Source organism: Vigna radiata, chromosome 6 (assembly GCF_000741045.1).
Source record: "Vigna radiata var. radiata cultivar VC1973A chromosome 6, Vradiata_ver6, whole genome shotgun sequence".
NCBI classification, from domain to species: Eukaryota; Viridiplantae; Streptophyta; class Magnoliopsida; order Fabales; family Fabaceae; genus Vigna; species Vigna radiata.
In genome coordinates this window covers 26,880,316-26,895,178 of record NC_028356.1, presented here as the reverse complement: position 1 = coordinate 26,895,178, position 14,863 = coordinate 26,880,316, and positions in this window count along the sequence as shown.

The following is a 14,863-nucleotide window of genomic DNA, read 5'->3' as shown; positions in this document are numbered from 1 at the left end:
GGATGAAGATGAAAGATGGTTCGTTCAGTGACGAGGTGAGAATGGAAGCTCTTGACGGTTGATTCGGTGGAAAACCTAATCGGAAGAGGTTGTTCAGAGCTTGTGTGTGAAGCCCAAAATGGAGGTTGAAGATACAATAACGTTGAGAGGCAGATGTGGTTCAAATGATGAAGAACAATGATATGGTTCGATTATGAGAAGTATCGTGAGAGAACGTGTAGATGTGTTGAAAGACAGAGTGAAAGAAGATGAGGTCTCAAGAGAGAACGCATGGTTGATGCAGTGTTGATGCATGCCACGAAGGCTGAAGCAGATTGAAGGAAATGGCTTTGGCGGAGGAGAGAGAATATGTGGAGAATAAGTGCAAAAATGAGAGGAATGGAAGTATACTTGGAAGGTGGCTAGAGAAGGATCCCTAGGATTCTTTAGTCTTGACTTTCAAGGAGGGTATTTCTAGTGAACCATACTTCATGCAAACTAAAAATACTATACAATGAGAATAAGAATACAATTAACGGACACTAGAGAAGGCTTGTTGGAAAGTATGTTATCATCACTTGTCTACAAATCCACACCTAAGATTCCAATAAGATCATTTGGTTCCCATCATGGGGCCCTGGTAAAACATTTCCCCAGCATCACCACCCTATGGTCACCACCCGAAGGTCTGCCCAAATCTCCCACAGAAGTCAACCAGGTGGCGACTCTCCATTAGTAAGTGCAAATGCTCACACAACCATATAACAAACAATGTCGAGCTTGAGGCCTTTCGTGCTCAACAATAAGCCGACCTACACAAGCTCTAGAAGCTTCAGTAGAGGCTAATTTGCCTAAAGGATGAGAGGTCATCTCTTCGACATCGCCCTAATCCACGTGAAGAGGGCTGATGAATCATTATTTTGTCATATTCACTTAGCTTTTCGCACCGAATTTAATTAGTGAATTGTACTTAACTATCCAATATTTCCTCAATTTTGCTATTTGGGTTTAATTTGACTAGTAATTCTTATTTTAGCAAAATTATCTGAGCTTAATTAATTAAGGTCGCAGTTGCTTAATCTATGATGACGTTGAGTGATTAGATATTTGCATTTTTTAAAACTGGATTAATCTTCGCTTAATTGGTTAATTCATGTCGGATTACGGGTGAGAGAAACATATAATTTGTTGTCAATCGAGGATAGGAAACATTGCAATTGAACTAGTTACCAACTGTTTTTAATCACTGTTTTAGTCTAAGTTAATTACTCTGTTAATTTCAATTTGTAATTTGATCAAACTCCCCTTCCCCACTACTTGTTTGATCCTTTGACTGAACCAAAAAATGGTCCTTGAGAGACGACCTAAGAGTCATTCCTTGGTTATTGCGTTTAATTTGCAACATTAATTTGAGTCAAGCACGACATCGACAATCAAGGGCCCTTGGAATTCTCTGACGAGGCACAATCTGTCAACTCGACGCCGTTCGAGAGGGAGCCCAGACCAAAACTCGCCAACTTAGTAAGGTTTGCGTGAGAGCCAGGATCGTTCTCCTCAATGTTAGGCTCGAAAGAACCGAAACAGTTCAACCCAACATAGAATAGAAGAAACTTTCTGACGTTCCTGATAATGGTTCATTTTACGTGTTTGTGTGTGTATATTTTGTGAACAAATCAACTCCTTCGTAGCTTTTACCTTGTTTTATCCTCACATTTAGTGTGTTTTCTAGTTTTCTTGTGTTATATTTAGTATATGCTTGATTTTACCTCTAATCTCTATGTTTGAGTGTGTAAAATAAAGGAATAGGAAGCAATTCTAGTGGACGAAAACAAGCAAGAACTCAAGGGAACATGTTTTGGGACAATAAAAGATCAATTTGAAGCAAATACCCATGTTGGACGCCTTTGGAATCGCACAAGAGCCTCAATTTTAGAATGTTGTCAAAACCGCCCGAGCTGGGCGCTAGAAATCCAAGTTGGGCGCCAGAGTTGCAGAGAAATCTAAGCTGGGTGCCAGAATTCCAAGCTGGGCGCCAGAGTTGCAGAGAGATTCCAGGCTGGGCGCCACAGAATGGGGTTGGGCGCCAGAAAGTGGCGCTGGGCGTGAAAACTTGCTGTAACTCACTTCTGATGCAGTGAAAAGTCGCGCTGGGCGCCAGGAATCCAAGCTGGGCGTGAATTTTCGCTGATATGTCAAAATGGGTTATTTAAACATGGGTCTCACGATTTTTGGGAGTCTTCTCCTCCTACACTTCATTCTTCACCTACAGAGATTGGGAGAAGCCCTTGGAGGCTATTTGGGGTGTTGGGAAGCTCTCCCACTCCTCCTTGGGTCTTCAAGCTTCTTCAATGGTGATTTTTCCCCTTTTGGGTTGAGGAAGAAGATGGGTCACAAATTGGAGACGGAGATGCGAAGGGGAGGCGCAAATGGAGCATGGAGCAGCTGCCAAGAACCTTGGGAAAGGCTTTGCATCTTCTCTTTGGTTCCAATTTCTTCCTTATCTCTTCCATTTTGTGAATCATATGTTCTCCACCATAGAGGGCTTTTCNTATTTGTTGAGATTAGTTGTNNAACATGGAATTCTTATGTATTTTGTGATGTTAATGACATATGCTTTTCCATTTCAATGTTAGTATTTGATTTCTATGCTTAATGCTTGTTTTGGCTTGATCACCCATGGCTTGAATTGTAGTTCTTGATGTATTGGAAAATATGACTTGAACTTAGAACTGAAATTGAACACTAAATTGATGGAATTGAGTTGTTTGTAAATGCATGAGGATGAAGTGGATGAACTCTAGTCTTGACAAATTGTAAATACACTATGTTAAATTCCTTGCACACCAACTGTTTGATAAAATACCAAAAAGAGTTTCTTGTGTTGTCTTGTGCACTTTTATGTCTAATTGAGTTATAAAAGGAAAATTAGTCATGTGTTGCACAAGTCCCTTGGGAAAGAACGATATTTATCACTTGCTACGCTGCGACCGGTGCACTTGCCGTTGGTTTTGCAGCCAACAAGTTTTTGGTGTCGTTGCCGGGGACTTGTGTTAAGACTGCAAAACAAACGGCAAGTGCACCGGTCGCAGCGTAGCAAGTGATAAATATTGTTCTCTCCCAAGGGACTTGTGCAACACATGACAATTCTTCCTTTTATAACTCAATTAGACATCAAAGTGCACAAAAACAACACAAGAAACTCTTTTTGGTATTTTATCAAACAGTTGGTGTGCAAGGAATTTAACATAGTGTATTTACAATTTGTCAAGACTAGAATTCATCAGTTTCATTCTCATGCATTCACAAACATCTCAATTCCATCCAATAAGTATTCAATTTCAATTCTAGGTTCAATCATATTTCTCAATACTTCAAGAACCACAATTCATGTCATGGGTGATCAAGCCACAACAAGCATTAAGCATAGAAATCAAATACTAACATGAATTGGAAAAGCATATATCATTAGCATCACAAAATACATAAGAATTCCATGTTTTACAACTAATCTCAACAAATAGGAAAAGCCCTCCATGGAGGAGAACTTAGGGTTCTACAAATTGAAGAGATAGGAAAAGAAATTGGAACCAAAGAGAAGATGCAAAGCCTTTCCCAAGGTTCTTGGCAGCTGCTCCATGCTCCATTTGCGCCTCTCCTTCGCATCTCCATCTCCAATTTGTGACCCATCTTCTTCCTCAACCCAAAAGGGGCAAAATCACCATTGAAGAAGCTTGAAGACCCAAGGAGGAGTGGGAGAGCTTCCCAACACCCCAAATAGCCTCCAAGGGCCTCTCCCAATCTCTCTANNTGAAGAATGAAGTGTANGANGAGAAGTCCCTCAAAAATCGCGAGACCCATGTTTAAATAACCCATTTTGACATATCAGCGAAAATTCGCGCCTAGCTCGGATTCCTGGCGCCCAGCGCGACTTTTCACTGCATCAGAAGTGAGTTACAACAAGTTTTCGCGCCCAGCGCCACTTTCTGGCGCCCAGCCCTATTCTCTGGCGCCTAGCCCCATTCTGTGGCGCCCAGCCTGGAATCTCTCTACAACTCATGAATTGCTAAAACATGAACCCTTGAAGCCTGATTTGGATTCTGCTGTCATGCCTGTGTATTATGATATTCTTGATTCAGCATTTCAAATTAAACATATTAACATACCAATTGTTGTTTCAGATACATGCATTGATCTTAATAGCATATTGTATGATAGCCTTGATGATGCAGCTGATGACTTGGAGATTGGTAAGATAAATTTAAATGAGCCAACACAGGTTTATTCTGAACTTGAGACTCCAATCGTTTTACCTGATGTGCTTATGCATTTAAATGCTTTTGATTTGCTGCACATTGAATCTATAGAGTCTATGACTAAAACTGATACAATGTTGAATGGTCATACAAAAATCCTTGATTCAGTTTCAGCCATTGAACCCATTGGTATAAATGCTGCTATTTTTAGTTCAAATATGGGTGATTGCCTTGATGAAATTTTGAATGATAGTATCCTTGAATTGAATTTTGATTTTGCTGATGATGCATATGTCAGTATTGAGCTTGATATAGAAACTGTGCAATCTGAGAACTCTATAGAGTTAGGACTAGATTTTGATCTAACACGGTTTTCTGATAATTTCAAATGTGATTGTGAATCTAGTTCTTGCTCCATTTGCACTGAAATAAATTTTGTGATACAATCAAATTCCAAAGTCTTGACAGATGCTACTAACTGTGAACTTGATCTTTGTGCAGAATTCAAGAAAGCAAGGAATGTTGACGACATTAAGGCAGTTATTTGGGAGGAGGAAAGTGCAGAAAGGCTTGGAAAGATTCCTATCCCAATACCAAACACTTAACAGCTGCCAGTAGAAGAAGAGCTGTTGCTGCAGCAGTTTGATTGGAAGAGTGAGAAGCAGAACCTGGCACCTGAGAGAGCAATGTTGCTTCAGCTAAGTCCTGGGCAGAAGCAAATTGGTGCAGCCAGGGAGTTACTTCAAGGAGTGATTGAGAGCATAAGGAGCAATCTGATAAGCTATTTCCTGTCTTTTCTTTTTCATAGTTTTAAATATTTTCTAGTAGATCGAGTAATAATAGGTAGCATAGTAAATAATATGATAGTAAATATGTTGTTCTATATAAAAATTAAAAAGATCAATTTTGACTTGTGGCCTATTTGAATACATTTTCTTTTCATTGTAGCTTTATAGTTTTAGTTTTCTTTTTCTAGCTCTGTTCTTGTATATGTTGTGTTCTTTTGAGTTCAGTTTTCTTGCTCTTGTTATATACATTGTCTTGTTCAATTTTAATACTCTTCAATTCAGTTTTGCATGATTGTGTCCTGATTGATCTCTAAATATGGTTGTGCTGTTTGCTTGAAAGCCTTACCCATTCACACATTGAGGACAATGTGCCTCTTAAGTGTGGGGGTGGGAAGGTATAGATTTAAAGTTTTGTTTTTGTTTGTTCTGATGTAAATAAGCTTTGTTGATATCTGTTTCTGAGTAGAATAAGGGGTAATTTTTTTTTCTCTAAGATCTGATGGTGTTTGTAAATATCTAGCTCATAAGTGTAAATATTTGCCATTCTTGTTTTAGTTTGTAAAATTCTTAATTCTGGTCTGTAAATACTTAGTTTTTTTTATGCTTTTAGAATTTGTTTTAGGTTGTAGGATTAGACTTTATTTTTGCTTATAGTTTCTGTAATTAGAATTCATATTAGGATTTTCTTTCTCTTCTTATATTCTTGCTTTCTATTTCATGCGTTGGACATTCTTTAATTTCTGTTTTAGCATTAGTAATTGTCTTAGGTGTTTTTCATTTTCATGTTCTGTTTTAGTTTTTGTAAATATGCATTTGTTTCATTTTTTTCCTTATAGGTTCTGTTATGAGATTTTAATTTCTAGGTTCTGTTTTGGTTTTTAGAAATATCTTCCTAGGTTCTTTTACATTCATAGCTACTGGTAGGATTTTCTTAGGTTCTATTTCTTTTAGATTTGAATTTGTTTTAGTTTGGTAGGTTCTTTTTAGGTTGCATTTTGTCCAGTCTTAGATTTTACAGGTTGTATATAGTTCAGGTCATTCTTTTTTAGTTCTATTTTATTCCTTTCTCAATTCTTTGCCCATTTTACTCATTTCTCTGTTTTATTTCTTTTAATTGGAACTGTTAGTGTAATTCTTTGCTTTAGATTCAAGTATATGTATTCCTAGCTTTGGTTTTTTGCATTTGAGTTCAGTTTAATTAAGCATTTTTTGCATATAAGAGGGTAGCAATTCAGTTTTAGCAAAATTCATAACCTGGAGAGATTTTGGGCCTAAATTTTTTGTCTTTCTTGTGTGATTTCATGCATGTTTGATTTTCATTCTGATTTTGCATTGATTCTTTGTGAAAAGCTTGCTCTTAGTGGACTCTAGACATGATTTAGGCATCCTTTCTTACCATCCATGACCATTTATATTTTTCATTTCAGTTTCTCTGACCATTGTACCTTATTTTGAGCCTTAGCCAATTTTTCTTGTTTCCATTCATTACAAGCCATTTTTCACCCCATCATTACCCAACCTGTAGAAATCTGAGAGGGATGGAGGATCTAGGAACTCAGTGAGTGCAAAAGAGAAAAAGAAAGGCCAAGAAAAAAAATCTGGTTGTATTGAAAAAAAAAAGAGAAAATAGCAGGTCTGGAAAAAGAGATAATGCAAAAGAATTGAAAGAAAAATGAGACCTGAAAGAGTTGAAAACCAGAGAAAGAAAGAAAAAATGGGACTGGCCAAAATATAAAAAAAAAAAAAAAAAAACAATGCACTATGTTCTGAGTTTTTCCCTATCCTTCACATTTTCTTCATTTCCATTTAGCCTTGTATTTTCTAACCTTTCATACCAAAACATTACAAGCCAATAAAGTCCTTTTGATCTAGATGAAACCAAAGAGCTGAGCATGGTCACTTAGAGTCCTTTCAAAGTTAAGAATAGAGGTTGACATGTCATGAAGGAGTGAAACAGGATGAGCCTAAACACTTGAGTGAAAATGAGTGTAAACACTTCCTGTGAGGCTGAAACTGAGTTCTACTTTTCTGAATACGTTCATTGCTGACATTGGCTGAATTTGGTTGTTTTTATCACTTGCTGGATTGCTGATATTGAGATTTAAGGTTGAGAATTATGTTATGCAGTTTCTGATTTGAAGAGAAGGCTGGGAATTGATTGAATGAGCAGGGTTGAGTGAGCTGTGATAGTGTTTCTGAGTTTTGTTGAGTCTTTCATTTTTTTAGTTTGAGTCTTTATTCTTGTCTCTTTCATTTTGATTTTCCCTGCCCAAGAGGGTAGTTCCTTAAGTGTGGGGGTGTGTTAAGTGTCTAAATTTCCCTATTTTTCTATGTTAATATTACTTTTTTAGGATAGTTTAGCTTTTAATTTTCTAGAATTAAGATAGATTAGTATAATTAGGATAAAAATAGGTTTTAAATAGAAATAGTATTAATTTTGTGTTTTTAGATAATAAATAGTATTTTCTTTATTAAATAATATTTTTTTCTCTTTGCTTCAAATGTCATATTAATTTTTGCTGTTATAGACTTCCATTTTCTCTTTTTGTTGATTTACCCTATATCTTTTATTTTTGCAGATCAGCCCATAATCAATTGGGCCAATCAAGCTAGGCCCGTGCTGATGAGAAGAGACGTTGTTGTTGCACTGCTGCTGCAAGCAAACATTGGGCCTCTGAATTGAAACTAAGCTGCTGAAGTGAAGTGGGCCAGCGCTGTTGGAGCTAATTTGAAGCCTTCTGTGCAGATTAAGTGAAACGCGACGTTTCATGCTGCGAAATTTGCCAAAGCTGAAGGGGTTTTCTAACTCGTGCTTCATTTGTGCAAGAGGAGCTCGATCATTGCAGTTTTCCCCAAATTCTTCAGCAGCTAGGGTTCTAGAGAACACGAGAAAGAAAGGAGAGTTGGTTCGTGTCACTTGCTCAGGAGCGCAAAGCTGAATCAGACACACGTGGGGGAAGCTGGATCGGTCATATTCACGGTTGGAAGCACGTGCAAAACCATCGACGGTTGGAGAAACTTTCAGAGTTAGTTGGAGAAGAGGAACCAAGAAGCTTCCGAGTTAGTTAGTGATTCATTCCCCCTTTCCCTTTTTCTTTTTCTTTTCTGTTTATGTTTTCTCCTATATAAAGGAGTTTTGTAAAATAGAATAGGTACGTGCACTGGGTGACAGGCAGTGTGCTCTCGACTTTGCTTTGGGTTCTGGGTTTCCAATTCTCTGCTTATAGTTTTAGATTTTACCGCTTTCTTAGAGTAGAAGAACTTTCTTTGCACTGGAATTCTTGGGGATGATCAATGGGTGACAGACGTTGAGTTCTCTGGGATTTCTGGTATTTGTACTTTTGATTTCCAGTTTTAATAAAAGTTGCTTTTTCCCATTTCTGTTTCGATTTATGTTTCTCTTTGCACCTTTAAATTTCCAGCACTGTTATTGTTTGATTTTTATCTCTTTCCTTTATGTTTCTCGCATCTATTTTGTTCAAATGAGCTTTAAGTTTTGATTTGATATGTTCATTGAATTTTGCTTGTTCTTGTTGAACTTAGTATATGATATTTTCATTTGGGTTGTATATTGTAGATAGGTTCTGAATTTCGCTTTCACCTCATATCTTTAGTTTTTCATTTGAATTTTTGGTATTACTGTTACGTAGATCTTAGGTGTTAATATTCCTTGTTTCCTTTCGACTTGGTTCTGTTATATGAAATTTTAGATTTGTTAAATTGAGTTCTTTTGTTTTCCAGATCATGTATATAGATAGTGTGCATTTAGCATTTATGTTTTGTGTGCATTCATTCCTAGTTTTCCATTTTTTGTTTCTTTTTCTTATTTTAGTAATTCATAGATTTAGATTTGGATTTTGTTATTGATTTGCACGAGTAGTAGTAATTTTCTTTAGTTGAGTTCCTTTTATAGTTACATAATATTGTAGATGTTATGCAAATTTTGTTGCAGATTCATACCTTTGCATTACATGCATCCATTTAGAACTAATTAGAATCATTCATTCGCATTGCATTATTGTTTTAGTATCTTTTTTAGATCTCATTTTTGCATTTTATTTTCCCCACCTAGTTTTTAGTAAAGGAATACATAAAATAGGTTTAATTCTACAGTTTATAAACTTGATAAGTACCAAGTCCACGGATTGATCCTTGGTTGACCCCTATATTGCATTAGTGGGGAAATTTAAGGTTTGTTGACTTTTGTGCGACCAAAAGCCTTTCAACACCTGTCTTGGGGTACGCCTTAGAGCTTGATGCAGTTGTTGAAATGCTTAGGGATAAGGTTTCAGTAGCGGAACTAACTAAATCAAACCAGATGTGCAAATCACCAGGGATGGGGTTGTGTGTTTGGATTCACTGTTTTGGAACTTAAGGCAAGTTTTGATGGGCTTCTTATGCCAAGGGATTGGGTGAGGGTTTGTCATACTTAGGAAGGCACGATAAGAGGGATCTGAGTGTTCTAACTTTAGAAAACAAGGAAAGTGGAATTATTTGCCAATTGTATGTCTGTTTTGTTTGTGTTTCTTTTATGCAGTTTGCCTTAAGATGTTTATACTTTCCACTGGTTTGGTTTGTGCTTAAAGCTTGTTTCGGGGTACGCCTTAGAGCATGATCTAGTTGTTGGGATGCCCAGGGATGGGGTTTCAACAACCGAACTAGTTAAATCAACCCAGATATTACTAGTCACCCGAGTGACAGACGACGTGATTGTGTATTTGGACCCCACTATTCTGGTTCATAATGCAAGTTTTGATACATGCTTATGCCAAGGGATTGGGTAAGGTGTGTCAAGCTTAGATAGGCGCAACAAGAGGGATCTGAGTGTTTTTACATTTGAGAACAGGGAAAGTAGTATTCATCACTCTAGGAGAGTACTAAGTGATCTTGCAACAAGAGGGATCTGAGTGAGGTTATTTAGGAAATCCNAACAGGGAAAGTAGTATTCATCACTCTAGGAGAGTACTAAGTGATCTTGCAACAAGAGGGATCTGAGTGAGGTTATTTAGGAAATCCATTTCAATCATTCTGCATATTAGAATTGTTGTTTGGTTGGTGTGCTCATGTTATGCAAGCTTTGTTTCTTCTTTTCCTTGTCTCTTTGTTTGTGTTTTCATTTTTCTATTTCACTTCTCTTTATGTTACTTTTGTTTTTATCTTTATGTCTTTCAATTTTCAATTCTCAAAACTTGGTTTCTATTAAAATTGGACTAACGTGTTTGTTCTAGTTTCTTGGTGTTCTTGCAATTAATAGGTATGAAAGTGGATGAAGAAAAATATTCAAGGAGTCGCGAAATTTGAGCAATAAGTTGGTCCACCAAAAAGAGAGTTTGCTTTTTCTTTCCCTTTCTATTTTCTTTTCTTGTTTATCGATAATAAGTGTGACTTGGCTGGTTTGACAAATATGATGCATTGGTTATGTGACTTTGAGTAAGTTTTGCATGAATTTGAGGAAAACCATTCGTGTTTGCTCATAAATTGGTTTTTGAATACCTTGAGAATGTGTTGTGATTTAGTGAAAACTTATGCTTGTGGTTGTTCTCATGTAGGTATATTGAGAATGTTGTTATTGTTTTTGTTGTGGTTAATGATTGTGGCATGGTGTATGACAACCATTGGAAACCAAAGAACTTAACCGGGTGAGATTTTGTGCCTCAGAGTTTTTATCTATGAGTGCTACCTCTTTTGGTTACAATTAACTTTGCTTGAGTTTCATTGCTAGTTATTATTCATTTGCATGCTTACATTGAAACAAGGTCCTCTTTCTTTCCCTTTGTGCATCATATACCCAGATTAGCCAATTGTGTTTCAAAGATTAGAACTCTTGTGCAAACTTTTCAGCATTCAAAGAAACTTACCTTCACTTTTGAAACCTTAAGCGTTGTTGAATATAATTGACATTCTCACCTTGACAGGAGAGTAAGGTTTACATGGTCAGTAGTATGATTCAAGTGTGGGGGAAGTTATTATTAAAAAGGGAGCATAAGTAACAATGGTGAATTGGTGTTGGTTGATGAGATGCATTCTTGTATATATGTCATCTATAAAAGAAAAAGATAAGGAAAATAGAAAAAGAAAAAAAAAAGAAAATATATGAATAAGGTGACTGCAAGTGGGTGTTTGGTTATTCTAGTTTTTAGACAAAAGAGAGTATAATGATAAAACTGTAAAAATGATGTGATTGCTCTCTTTGCTCCTTCACATTACCTTGATACACCAATTTCCTTCTTTGCCTTATCAGACCATCAAATAAAGCCCTTGTTGTGTTTGTATGTTTTGATAATTCTTGGCTCTTGAAATGAAAAGCAAAGTCAAATTTTGTGCTGTTAGAGGTAGATGAGTGAATGACACACCCTTATACACTAGTGTGCTTGAGTGAAAACACTTTTTCTAGTGAGGATTGGTTCCTTTGGTTGATCAATGAAAACATCGTTGCCATGATTGTTAATCTCTCATAAAGCATGTACATTCATTCTTGTAATATTTGCATTGTGAGCACCATAGCTAAGGATTTACAACATTACACATATTCTCTTTGGAATGGTATTGAAATAAGAGCACTCATGAATGTCATCTAATTAGATTGTGTGAACTTGCTTCCTAGTTATTTGACTTTTGTTGAGTAGAAGTTTTTCTTAGCCAAGTTACCTCTTGCTTGAGGACAAGCAAGGTTTTAAGTGTGGGGGAGTGATAACGGTTCATTTTACGTGTTTGTGTGTATATTTTGTGAACAAATCAACTCCTTCGTAGCTTTTACCTTGTTTTATCCTCACATTTAGTGTGTTTTCTAGTTTTCTTGTGTTTTATTTAGTATATGCTTGATTTTACCTCTAATCTCTATGTTTGAGTATGTGAAATAAAGGAATAGGAAGCAATTCTAGTGGAGGAAAACAAGCAAGAACTCAAGGGAACATGTTTTGGGACAATAAAAGATCAATTTGAAGCAAATACCCATGTTGGACGCCTTTGGAATCGCACAAGAGCCTCAATTTTAGAATGTTGTCAAAACCGCCCGAGCTGGGCGCTAGAAATCCAAGTTGGGCGCCAGAGTTGCAGAGAAATCTAAGCTGGGTGCCAGAATTCCAAGCTGGGCGCCAGAGTTGCAGAGAGATTCCAGGCTGGGCGCCACAGAATGGGGTTGGGCGCCAGAAAGTGGCGCTGGGCGTGAAAACTTGCTGTAACTCACTTCTGATGCAGTGAAAAGTCGCGCTGGGCGCCAGGAATCCAAGCTGGGCGTGAATTTTCGCTGATATGTCAAAATGGGTTATTTAAACATGGGTCTCACGATTTTTGGGAGTCTTCTCCTCCTACACTTCATTCTTCACCTACAGAGATTGGGAGAAGCCCTTGGAGGCTATTTGGGGTGTTGGGAAGCTCTCCCACTCCTCCTTGGGTCTTCAAGCTTCTTCAATGGTGATTTTTCCCCTTTTGGGTTGAGGAAGAAGATGGGTCACAAATTGGAGACGGAGATGCGAAGGGGAGGCGCAAATGGAGCATGGAGCAGCTGCCAAGAACCTTGGGAAAGGCTTTGCATCTTCTCTTTGGTTCCAATTTCTTCCTTATCTCTTCCATTTTGTGAATCATATGTTCTCCACCATAGAGGGCTTTTCATATTTGTTGAGATTAGTTGTAAAACATGGAATTCTTATGTATTTTGTGATGTTAATGACATATGCTTTTCCATTTCAATGTTAGTATTTGATTTCTATGCTTAATGCTTGTTTTGGCTTGATCACCCATGGCTTGAATTGTAGTTCTTGATGTATTGGAAAATATGACTTGAACTTAGAACTGAAATTGAACACNNAATTGNTGGAATTGAGTTGTTTGTAAATGCATGAGAATGAAGTGGATGAACTCTAGTCTTGACAAATTGTAAATACACTATGTTAAATTCCTTGCACACCAACTGTTTGATAAAATACCAAAAAGAGTTTCTTGTGTTGTCTTGTGCACTTTTATGTCTAATTGAGTTATAAAAGGAAGAGTAGTCATGTGTTGCACAAGTCCCTTGGGAAAGAACGATATTTATCACTTGCTACGCTGCGACCGGTGCACTTGTCGTTGGTTTTGCAGCCAACAGTTCCCACTACTCTAAACGAGAGCATGTTAGGCACAAAGACCACAACCCTCGTCGGGATGGAGAGTCAGCAAGGTGTCAAAACTATACCGAACATCCTGATAGGCGGATAAACCGAGAAGGACCTTAGACTTACCAAGCATACCTCCAACATCTAGATGTCCAAGATAGAGGTGACTACCCATGTCTTCCTAACAACTTCCATCCTTTAACAACCAAAAATAGCTCAGGCCAACATTTCAGAAGGGATTCTCATCAAAATCTATAGATATGACGGAACAACTAATTAACCCGACGATCCATCTGAAGGCCTATTTTATATAGAAATTATTCACACCTAAAACATGAGGTATTTTGTAGATTGTTTCCTACCACCTTCGATGGATTAGAACAATCTTCATAGCCTAGCCTCAACCTTTCGATCTATCACCAAGACATCTCAACTATAGTGGTTATTGCATCCTATCAGACCTAACTTTTGCACATTTAGAAGACAAAAAAGGTTGCACAAGGAAGTCATGGTGCATGGAAAAATAGAGAGAGAAAAAGGAATTGATCTCATATTATTGAAAAAAGAAAGGAAAAAGATTGGTTGTAAAGCTCAACCACGAGAGGATAAAGCTTAGTCGTGAAGCTCGGCCAACAGAGGATAACCTTGGTTGCAAAGCTTGGCTAGAAGAGTATAAAGCTCAACCACCAAAGGATAACACTCGACCATGAAGCTCGGCCAGTAGAGGATAACCTCGCACACAAAGCTTAGCCAACATAGGATAAAACTCGACTACAAAGCTTAGCAACAAAAGGATAAAGCTCGACCGCAGAGCTCGGCCAGTAAAGGATAGCCTCGTCTACAAAGCTCAACCACCATAGAATAAAGCTTGGTCGTGAAGCTCGGCTACTATAGGATAAAGCTCGGCCATAAAGCTCAGCCAATAGAGGATAACCTCGACCCCCAAGTTTGGTCACAAAGCTTGGCCACTAAAGGATAAAGCTTGGTTGCAAAGCTTACCACCAGAGGATAAAGCTCACCCATGAAGCTCGGTCAATAGAGGATAATCTTGGCAGTGAAGTTTAACTAGTAGGGGATAAGGCTCGGTCGTTAAGCTTGGCCACCAGAGAATAAAACTCAGTTGTGAAACTTGACCACCAGAGAATAATTTCGACTATGAAGCTCGAACAGTAGAAGATAAGCTTGGTCAACAAAGGACAAGCTTGGCTTGGGCGTTGAAGGGTAAGAGAAAAACTTATCACATAATGCAAAATAGAGAATAAACCAAGAGAATCAATAATGTTTCACATCCAAAAGATAGAAACAAAGTAATGCACCATGTTGAGAGTGATGAGAGTGTTGACCTTTAGTAAAGTTTGTCAGACATATGTTAAAAAAGCAAGAGCAAATAAGCATTCCAATACCATAGTACACGAGTTGTCTAATGCCCCGAATCCAAACTAGGACTAAAGAAGGTGGCTCATCTCTTTCTCCAAACTCTCAACATAGGTTACCAACCTGTCACTCAGGAAATTGACACTCTCCTTAACCTGAACAAGCAACATCAACCTCAAGGCTGGAAAACCTGGACAACACGACTAGAACTTTGTACCAATCTAGTTCTCTATTTGTTAGATTTCACCAACCTTAGTACACAAGCAGGTCAAGATGCCCCACCCGACCTTCACCTCAGTCGCCTTCACTCCCTTCAATAGTAGGTAAATTCGAAAGAAAAAGACAAGAAACGTGAGGACAAGTGCAGAGAGGACTCATG